The following is an 11605-nucleotide window of genomic DNA, read 5'->3' as shown; positions in this document are numbered from 1 at the left end:
TTATGACTAAGGAAGAGATGGAGAACATCGCTAAAAACAAACTAGATGATTTCAATTACATTAAATTAGAAAGCTTTTGCACAAACAAAACCACTGTAACCAAATCTTTACAACTAATGTTTCTGACAAAGGACTCATTTCTAAAATATACAGAGAATGAGTTATATTTTTTTTTAAAAAATCCATTCCCCAATGGACAAATGGTTAAAGACCTTTGCATACAAATCTTTGCATACAAAGACAATTTACAGATGAGACCAAAACAATCTTTAGTCATAGCAAAAATTGCTCTAAATCATTAATTATTAGAGAAATGCAAATCAAAGCTTCTCTGAGGTACTACCTCACACCTCTCAGACAGGCGAATATGACCAGAAAGGATAATGATCATTGTTGGAAGGGTTGTGGGAAATCTGGGACACTATTCCATTGTTGGTGGAGCTGTGAACTCATCCGAACTTTCTGGAGAGAAATCTGGAGCTATGCCCAAAGGGCAACAAAAATGTACATACAACTTTGACCCAACAATACCACTACTGGGTCTATACCCTGAAGAGATGATGAAAAAGGGTAAAAATATCACTTGCACAAAAATATTCATAGCAGCCCTGTTTGTGGTGCGAAAGAATTGGAAATTAAGTAAATGTCATTAAACTGGGGAATGGCTTAGCAAACTGTATTATATGTATGTCATGGAACACTATTGTTCTAATAGAAACCAGGAGGGATGGGAATTCAGGGATGTTTGGAGGGATTTGCATGATCTGATGCTGAATAAGATGAGCAGAGCCAGAAAAACTTTGTACACTCCTAACAGCAACATGGGAGCAATGATCAACCTTGATGGTCTCACTCATTCCATCAGTGCAACAATCAGGGACAATTTGGGGCTGTCTGCAATGGAGAATACCATCTGTATCCAGAGAAATAACTGTGGAGTTTGAACAAAGACCAAAGACTATTTCCTTAAATTTAGAAAAAAAAACTAATATCTTATTGTCTGATCTTGCTATCTCTTATACTTTATGTTTTTTCCTTAAGGATATGATTTCCTTCTCGTCACACTCAGTTTGGATCAATGTATACCATGGAATCAATGTAAAGTCTGACAAATTGCTTTCTGTGGGGGGGGTGGAAGGAGGGAAGTAAGATTAAGGGAAAAATTGTAAAACTCAAAATCTTTAATAAACAAAGAAAAAATGAATACTTTTTTTTTACAATACATCACACAAAAGACAAATGAAATTGTTCCCACAATATAATCCAAAGCATGATAAATGAAAATGAAAGATGCCATTAAACTTTTGGCTAGACCAAAATATAAGTCCAAAATTTCTTATTAGATTTCAAACTTTTCTATACTTTAAGTCCTTTCAGAAGTACCACATCTAGTTTCTTGAATTATGCCATTAAAGCCACTTATGAGCCATATTTCAGAAGAAATAGAAAGACTATATTGTTAATATTAAGAACTTAGAGTTCAATTAGCTTATCAACATAGGCATTTCAGGATAGCTCTCTTCTGCTGGGAAGATGAGAAGGCAGAACAATTAGATACTAGTAGATATTTTACAGTAAGCCAAAAGGCTACATCAATGATTAGGATGTTCTGAGGAATCCTGGAAGAAATCACAGCAGCATCTTTTAAACAATGCTGAAAGCTGGGAAATAACAGTGATAGATAATCAATTTCACATAGTTGTTATTAATGATGGAATAATGCTTCATTTAGAACAAAGATAGATTATCAAGTAAATTGTCACAGTCGTGATAGAAATGCACTATATAATAATCAAAAGAATCACAGAATATGAAAATTAGAAGGCACAGCAGTGGACATGTAGATTCACTCATACCTGAAAGGAATCCCTTCTCCAACTTACCTGACAGATGATTTTAGTATATGTTTGAAGATCCAAGTTTAGAGAATCCACCACCCCCTCAATGAAACTAAGTCAACTTTTGAACAGTGCTGATTATTTGGAAATTTTTATTCCCCCTGACATCAGACCTGAAAGTACTACTTCCGTTTTTACTCTTTGTGGTCAAATGAATGAGTCTAATCTCTCTCTTTTACATATTCTTCTACAGTTTTTTTTTTCATTTTTTGAACAATAGCATATATCTCCCAGAGTTGAGAGGGATGAAAAGAACTAATATTTGTAAAGCATTTTGCAAACCCAAAGACATCTTATAAATGCTAGCTATTATTCTTGCTGTTGTTACTATTATTAGTATCTCAGTCTCTGTGTCTGCCAAATTGGGGTATATATAATTAAAAGGACTCTGAACTTGAAGTCACAGGACTTTAACTAAAAGACCTTGGAAAAACTACTTTAATTTTTTGGTTTCAGTTCCCTTGTTTGTAAAATGAAGGGGTTGGATTAGGTGATCTCTAATTTTTCTTCTAGTTCTAAAACCCTAAGAATTTACTTGGAATTTTTCAAAGCATTCCTTCCTATATTATATTGTTCCATCTTCACATGAATCTTGGGAACCATATAAGACAGGCATCCCTGATTCAAAACAGTTTTTCATTGAAATGTCCAACATAGTTGAAGACAAGAACAGACATTAGTGCCCCGATTTCTTTTATCCTATTCCAATAGTCTACCACTCATTTCTACCATCAGGCAGAATAACTGAACAAAAGCAATCTTCAGAGTGATAAGGTATAAGGGCCTGCTGACCATATATCAGTCTTTTCCCTCTTGGCTGATACACCTAAATATCACATAACCCAAACTGCGTACATACCTAGTGGACTTTCTTGGCAGTTAGCACGACAGACAGACTTCTGCACAAATTGCAGTTTTTAATTGTTTTGCTTAAGAATGATAAGAAAGGATTTGACACATCCAGAGGTCCCTGAATGTTTCCCAGAAGCTAAAATTGACATTAGATTCAGAATCCTGAAAGATGAAATCTAAAATAGCAAATAATAGTTTGTGTTTGTTTTTCCATTCAGTCCATGCCTTTTTGTATTCCCAACATCTAAATCGAGTTCGACAGAAGTTCCTGCCAGGAGAGATGGGATCAGAACAGCTGCAGGTTTGTATCTAATCAGAATCTGTCAATACCTGCTGTTGATCAGCTGTGGGTTGCACTTTTAATTGTCAAACAATTGATTTTCCCTAGGAGGTGGAGTGAGGGGAGAGAAGAAATTTCTTGTGTTGGCACTGAAGAAAGGGCCTCCTGCTTGGAACAGCTGAAACCAAAATTATAATAATCTCACTCTACATCCTAATTCTATCAGTTATCAATATCACTTTCTTCAAAAATAACCTCTTTCTCTGACTGATCTGAGTATATTAAGCTTATGAAAATGTAATCCAAAGCAGGAGCTCAGAGGAAATCTTGGGAAGTGAGGGAAAGCAGTAAGAGGCAAGAAATATTGTGCTTCTTTGCACTTGTGCATGTATTTGGGACATGGCTGCTTTGAAAATTTCTATTTTGTATTCAAAGAAGAGTTATATGATGCCATCAATCAAATTTTTTCAGGATATATATTTGCTTGCAGAGCCCACAAAGTATTTTAAGAGCCTTTTGGTAGTCAGTATACTTTGAATCTGTCAACCCTTGGATGGATCTGAATACTTTCAAACCCTGTGGAAGCTGTTGGAAAAACCTTTTGGTATTTAACATTCCAACTTGCTCCACATTGGCTGCCTAATGTGCAATGGACACCATTAAAATCTTTCTGCTGATATCCCTTTTCTGCAATCAATGGGTACGGACCATTACTCCCCACTATGCTTCAGCACTTTCCTAACATTTCTTCCCTTTATCTTATTCCTAGACATTCCCTCTGCTTTATGAGGCAAAGTCAAGTCAAATCAACAAATATTTATTGAGTATCCAGCATGTGTGGGGCTCAGTGTAAGGTGCTGTGGGAGATATTAAAAGGTATAAGACATGGTTCCTGACCTCTAATGTATAGTCTTTGAGGAGGCAAAGCATAGCCAAGTGAAAAGTTAAATGGGAGAAGCAACCTTAAATAACTATGCAAGACAGTGTTAAAAAGAACTGTTAAAAGGCAGTGCTTAATTAATTGGCAAGTGAATAGTTGAAATTATGTGCTATGGTAGCATGGAGGAAAAAGAGACCATTTCTGATAGTATGTTAAGAACAGATTTAGGATTTGAGCTGCTTCATTTAAATTAAATAAACATTGCTCAATGCTTATTGTGTGCAAAGCATACATAGGCCATAGGTAGTGTAAAAACTTTAGATAACACAAAATCTATAATCTCCTCAACATAATTCTTTTCTCAAGATAAACACCAGGGATTACCTTCTACTTGAATCTTTCCTGATCCCTCCAATATCCAGTGCCCTTCCTATCAAACTATCTTGTATTTTTCTTTCCTCCCTTCCTCCCTTCCTCCCTCCCTTCCTTCCTTCCTTCCTTCCTTCCTTCCTTCCTTCCTTCCTTCCTTCCTTCCTTCCTTCCTTCTTCTTCTTCTTCTTCTTCTTCTTCTTCTTCTTCTTCTTCTTCTTCTTTCTTTCTTTCTTTCTTTCTTATTTTTTCTTTCATATTTCTTTTTCTTTCTCTTTTTCCTTGTTTGTTTCTTTCTCTCTCTAACTGCCTGTTATCAGACTATATATATATATATATATATATATATATATATATGCCCTTATTATCTCTCTCCTTGTAAGTGGAGCTTATAATGAATGGATTTATATTCCCAGTGCCTGGCATAATGCCTAACACAGCAGATATATGACAAATACATACTAATTAACAAAATGATAAATGTCTAAATTGTATACCATAGCATGGTAAGCGAATCAGACAATTGTAAAACTGTATCATTAAAGGGTGACTAGGTGGCACAATGGATAGAGCACCAGTCCTGGAGTCAGGAGTACCTGAGTTCAAATCCGGCCTCAGACACTTAATAATTGCCTTAGCTGTGTGGCCTTGGGCAAGCCACTTAACCCCATTGCCTTGCAAAAAGACTAAAGAAAAATCATTAAGGATCTGATGGGAGGAGATTATGAGGGTAGATGTCAGGGAAGAGTTCTTCAAGAAGTTAGAATCTGGTCTAGGCAATGAGAGTGAAAGGAATTCAATAGGATAGGAGGCAATGGATCATTGGAAATTTAGGAAACAGTGAACTTAGACATGAAAGTGAAAAGGGATGTGATATATTTAGGATACATCTTCATAAATGCCATATTGTTTGTTTGAAATATGAAGAGAATAAAGGGGAATAGTAATGTGAAAAAATTAGGTCAGATAAGGTGGTAGATATCCGTAGTCCTTGATAATGTAGAGCTTGGTTTTGCTTGAGTTTGGGAGTTCTGAACTACAGAGAGCTAGTGATGATTGAATGCTTGCACTAACATGACCTTCAGTATAATGAACCCTAGCTGTTGGAGGCCACCAGACAATTTAAAGAAAAACAACTAGGCCTAATTCAGTAAAGAAAGTAAAAACAAAAACAAAAAAGAAACACCACCAGTCAGTAGTAGTTTAAGCCCAACAAGTGGCAGTTCCAGCCTGGACAATTCAGGATAACCAGCCTCAAAGAAAAAAAGCTAATATGAAGTAAGGTTGGAAAGTTAGGGTGGTAATAGACTGAAGAGAGCCTTAAATGTCAAGCCAAACTGTATGATTTTCACTTGGAAGGCCATAGGGAACTGTTAAAATTTTTTGAACAGAAAAGTGACCATTCAAATAATATAAGTGTATTCTTTGATCTTTTGGTGGGGGTGGATGACTCTATTGCCTAGCAATTTTATTTAATGAAAAACTTTTCTCATGGTATTTTTTATGGATTCATTTTTAAACTCAATGTTACTAAATTTTATTTACTTGTTTTTTCTTGTTGGGTAAGTGTGGTGATGATGGGAGTGTGAAAATGAGATTGACTTCCTCCTTGAGGTTGTCAGATCATTGAGAGTTGGAGAGAAACTGGTCATGGTGATATCCATCTTTAATTCCTGCTTTTGGAGACTTCTGTTTCTATCAGAAATAGATTTTGGGGGATAAAGAGAGAAACAAAGAGAAAAAGAGAAACAGACAGTGAGAGAGAGAGAGAGAGAGAGAGATACACAGAAAAATGGAGAAATAGAGGAAATAGAGGTACAGAGTTGGGAAAATTTGTATTTATACATGATGTTTTTGGGGGTAAGATGCTAACAGTCTAAGTCTTTATACATCTGAAAGAATTATAACAAGAACATCATCATAAAGAGGTAAAATCAGCAATAACTGCAACTAGGATGTTAATACAAATTATTCAACATATTACATGTCTATTATATATGTACTTATTTATATTTATACACATAGAACTTATGTGATTTAATCGTCTTAGGATGCAAAATAGTCAATATGATGTAGTAAATCGCCTCAAATAACCTTTTAAATGCTGTAATAAAGTTTCACTACCCTCTTTTCTCTGTATTATGTTCTTTTTTGTTTCATTCACATACTCTGACCTCTATTCCGCACTCTTTTTCTTGCTCCTCTGATCTTGCTGTGACCTGAGGAGAAACATTTGAAAGACATGTGTGGCTTCTTCCCCTTTTATAGTGATTCTTAAAATAATGGGTTGGTGTGTAATAACATGCATTCTCTTTCTTCTATGGTAACCATAGAAACAGGATCTGTACAGTGCAATGAACTTTCGAATTCTGACCAGTTGGAACAAGAACAAATACATCCCCCAAAATGAGTAGACTGACATTTCAGCCCCTATCAGATAGATTCTCCCTTCAGTTGGTGGGGAAAGTGGCAAATAATCAAAGATCAGGGAGAAGATAAACGTCCTTTTAACCAGGAAAAGATAAACTCTACCAGTAAATTTGTAAAAGTATATTGATAAGAAGAGAATATGATTGAGAAAATTAAAGATATCTAAAACATGTGCTAGAACACAGTAAGTGAATTAGACAGTTGTAAAACTAAGTGTTATTTGGGGGCAAGTGGGCACAATATTCTCAAGTACTTATGTTATCATTGATTTGTCCCTCAGCTGGTGAGAAGTCCACCTACAATGGAATGAGAACAAGATCCTGATTTTAAGTACTCAAAACAACAACAACAACAATAAAACTTTATTGAACTGACAAAAACACATAAGGGGTTGTTGGTCTTTCATTGGTTAATATAGAAAAGAAAAGATTTACTTTCAATTTATGAGGTGGAAAAGAGTCTGTTTTTCTCTGTGCCATAAAAGACTACTTTGCTGAGCTGAATTATTTGTTATAGCCTTTTGTTCTAAGTAAAAACACTCTGACATATAATATATAGTTTAAGAAAAGCACCTTACTAATTTGAAAAGCAGAAGTCCACAAATAATAAATTTTGCCCTGAAACAGTTCGAATTATCTAATATATCATTTTAACTAAGCGCTAAATTTCCCAACTAAGTAGGAGAGCTAAACACTTAATAAGCCTACTTCTTTCATCAAGGAACCTGTGAATGAGCCTGATCACTAGTTAATAGACAAGAGAAAAGTAGGGAGAGGAATGAGAAATATTACCAATAATACTTCCACCCATTTTTACCTTTGTTAGCTGAGGGACTTTGAGCAATTCTTTTGAATTCATGTACTTTTAATTCTGAAACACCAGGTTTGAATTACGTAGATAAAAATACAAAAAATCCCTGTTTTCTGAGGAAATAATAATAATTTGGCAAATATACTATGATTTGGTCAGTGTAGGAATAATAATTTGTACCCACCAGCCCACTAATTTGTAGTCAAATAATTTTGTTGGATGATTTAAATGAATATTTTAAACATTTTCATTCTGTTTATTATATATGCACATATAAAATATATACACATATGATGATTATACACATTTTTGGTCTCTCTGCAGCTAGAAGGATTATAGCAGCCAATTATGGAAATTACCAAAGGTTTATGTGCCATCTTCCTATTTCTTTTATTCCAAAAAATGCGAGCATTATGATAATTTTGAGACCGCAAAGAGAGCTTTGAATCTTAGCAATACCTTATTTCTTGGGAACAATTGTAACATACTTATATGTTTATTTGTTCATGTTTTTCTTTTAAAAAATTCCAGACCTACATATGATGTTCCCAACATATGTCCTGGATTTCTGGTGACCTATTTCAAACTCCATTAAATGATGTTTCCTTCTATCTAACCAGATTAATAAACCTCCTTCAAAGAAAAGAATAGTCTCTCCCTTCCTCCCTTCTTCCCTCCCCACAAATAATAGCTTCTTTCATCCTGTCTTACTCATCTTATTTGTGTTCAGTGTAACAGAATAGAAAAAAAAGAAGAGATTTGCACTGCATTGTAATTGTCCCTTTATATATTTCCATCATTGCAGCATATTAGAGTAAGCTGTATTTTAATGCTGTTTGAGTAAGCAAAGTAATTGAAAAATGCAAATGGCTATAAAGCACAAAGACCACAGCAATATGTAGATGGCTGACAGATTGCCTATTCTGAAAGTGGCAAATAAGTTTGAAAGTATATGAAGTACAAAGAAATGTTTGTTCCTCTAAAGTGATCTGGGAGAGCCATGCAAATTATAGCACCATGATAGCATCTTCCTGTTCAAAACAAAGTAGGAGAAAAATCTCAAGCAGTGAGAGTGGTTATTCCCACTTTAAACTTTGCCCTGTTTGACAAATACTTTTGCTATTTTGTGAGGTATTGTTGGTCATTTGGTTTTATAGATGACTTTAAATTCCTATTGCTTGTTATAAAGAGCCCAGTATAGATATGATAATTCAGAATCACCTCTATGGAATTAACAGTGATACCCAAAAGGAGAAAAATGTTTTAAAAGAATGCAATTTTGGGTTGCTTTGATGAAAATATGGAATTATTCCCTTTTTTTTTTTTTTTTTGGTTTTACAAGGCAATGGGATTAAGTGATTTGTCCAAGGTCACACATTTAAGTATTAAGTGTCTGATCCTCCTGACTCCAGGGTCAGTGCTCTATCCAGTAAATCACCTAACTGTACCTGTAATTATTCATTCTTGATGAAAAATTATCTGTTGTCCAACCACCATACATACTTCATAAATGTTCTCTAGGACCAAATAGGTATTACCTTTCTGCTTTATTCCACATATGTGCTTATTATATAGTCTTCCTGACTTTCCATTATTCTACTTTCTTCTTCATAGGAATATCAATTTAGACCTGAAAGGTAACTTAAAGATGATTTAGTCCAAGTGATCTTGATTTTTGTATGTGCACATGCCATGGATTCCTTGGTCAATCTGATAAAGTCTTCTCAGTAAAATGTTTTTAGATAAATCTAATAAAATACATAATATTACAAATCAAACCAATATTGAAATGCAATTATGTATATAGATATATGTGTACATATAAACATACATTTTTTATGTATATATTTGCATGTTTGGGGTAGGCTGGATGAAATAGTAGAAAATGGTTAGGTCTGGAGTCATGAGGACCTGAGTTCAAATATGGCCTCAGCTAGTTACTAGCTGTGTGACCCTGGGCAAGTCAATTACCCTGTGTGCCTCAGTTTCTGCTTCTGTAAAGTGAATTAGAGAAGAAAATGCCATACCATTCCAAATAGGACCATGAAGATGTTGGATACAAATTAAAAACAACTGAAAATATGTATATAAGTTAGAGAATCTGGGTTCAGTTTCTATCTCTTATTTATTATCAGTGTGACTTTGGGCAAGTAACTTAACCTCCATGAGCTCAATTATGAAACATAATGCTTTAAGAGACCTACCAACTCTAAGTCTATGACACTGCAAGTCTTTCCCCATATTTTTTGTTTTATCTATACTTAATCATATAGTCTATTGAAGGAAAACCTTTTCATGGAAGAAATTTTGGTTTTGTCTTTATTTGGTTTTTGTCTTTATCCTCAATTCTTATTTGAGTGTTTTTTATTTTAATTATTAGTAAAAAAACTATATTTTTTTATTGAATTAAAGTGAATATGATAGATACCAAGATAGAACTACTGAAGAATATGGTCTAGAATGATTAATGATCAAAATAAAAAGTTCACATTTATTATTATTGGTCACCAGCATGTTTACAAGGTCATCTATATCACAACTGGAAAAGGAAGATTTTAGAAATCATTGGTCTACCACACTGGAATATTCTTGCTTCAGATGACTGTGAGTCAACATTTTTAGTAGCATAGTCACTGAGTCTACTGGTAGAATACTTACAGAATTACAACTTTTAGAGTTGGAAAAGATTTTATAACTCATTAATGTTTCATTTTATTGATCAGAAAACAGATCCAGAAATATTAGGCTCAAAATGACATGGCTATGAACAAGGAACAAAAATTTACCTCTTGATTCTTAGTCTAACCTCACATTTCTCAAATTTTGAATGTCTTATGTGTATAGTAGTGATAGGAAAAGTTTAGTAATCTTAGCATTTAGAGGAGTAAAAGATTCATTGCTTTAATAAATATTGCATATTCTACAACCATCTTTCTACCTGATTGATCTAAATCATTTACTGCTTTGAAGGTTAGAATAACAAATTTTTGTAGGATAAATTTTGGACTATAATGAGACAGATGAAAGTTTTGTTCTGGAAGACTTAAAATTACATTTTTGGTGGATTATAATTAGAATTTTTTAGACTGGAAGTAAATTTGAATAATTTCTTAAAATATAAATCTGTATATATATACATATGTATACATATATACATATATATTTATATATGTATTCTTAACAGTAGTACACTCCTTTGGAATGCCCTCAAAATGCATTAGAGGATTGAGTTTCCCGTGAGTCTTCATTCTTAAAGCTAGAGCTCAAAAACCTTGTTCATAAGCTTTCTATTAAGAGTCAGCTAGTAGCCACATTCAAAGACAAGGTATTTACTTAAAAAAATCACATAATCACAAAAGTTATAAAGTATCCCCTCATCCTTACTCTTGGGGAACAATCCTTCATAGATACATGTAGTATCAGTGCAATGTTTCTGCGGTATATATGCGAATACTCCTTTGTACTCCTAGTCAGGAAGGTCTGATCACAAAACCCTCTGGGATTTATAGCTGTTTTTCATTTGAAATAAAAGAAATAATATAAACTCTGTCCTTGTGGAAGGTATAGGGTGGAATGGGACAATGCTGAGATTTTCATGCACAATTAAGATAGGAGGTTTTGGGGGAAAATCCTTTTGAAGTGAAGAATGAGAGAAGAAAGAAGAAATGACATTTAAGCAGAGAGGCACTAGACAGTGCCTACCACATCTGTGGTTCCCTTCTCTAAGACCATGAGAGAAGACTTCCATTTTTTCTTAGGGTTTTTTTTTTTTGCAAGGCAATGGGGTTAAGTAGCTTGCCCAAGGCCTCACATCTACGTAATTATTAAGTGAGGCCAGATTTGAATTCAGGTATGACTGACTCCAGGGCCGATGCTCTATCCACTGTACCACCTAAGCTGCCCCAAGACTTCCATCTTAATGGACAAGCTGGGACTTATGTGTGACTGTAAATTATTTACCTTTGGAGATCTCAGTAGCAAGAGTACAACCTTACCAGCTGGCAGTTTTTATCCTGCCTCTATCTTAAATTTATTCTGGTAAAGAATACATCAGTCAGGGGTGACTAGGCAGTGCAGTGGATAGAG

The sequence above is a fragment of the Macrotis lagotis genome, chromosome 6, assembly GCF_037893015.1.
Source record: "Macrotis lagotis isolate mMagLag1 chromosome 6, bilby.v1.9.chrom.fasta, whole genome shotgun sequence".
Lineage (NCBI taxonomy): Eukaryota > Metazoa > Chordata > Mammalia > Peramelemorphia > Peramelidae > Macrotis > Macrotis lagotis.
This window is presented reverse-complemented; position numbering follows the sequence as displayed.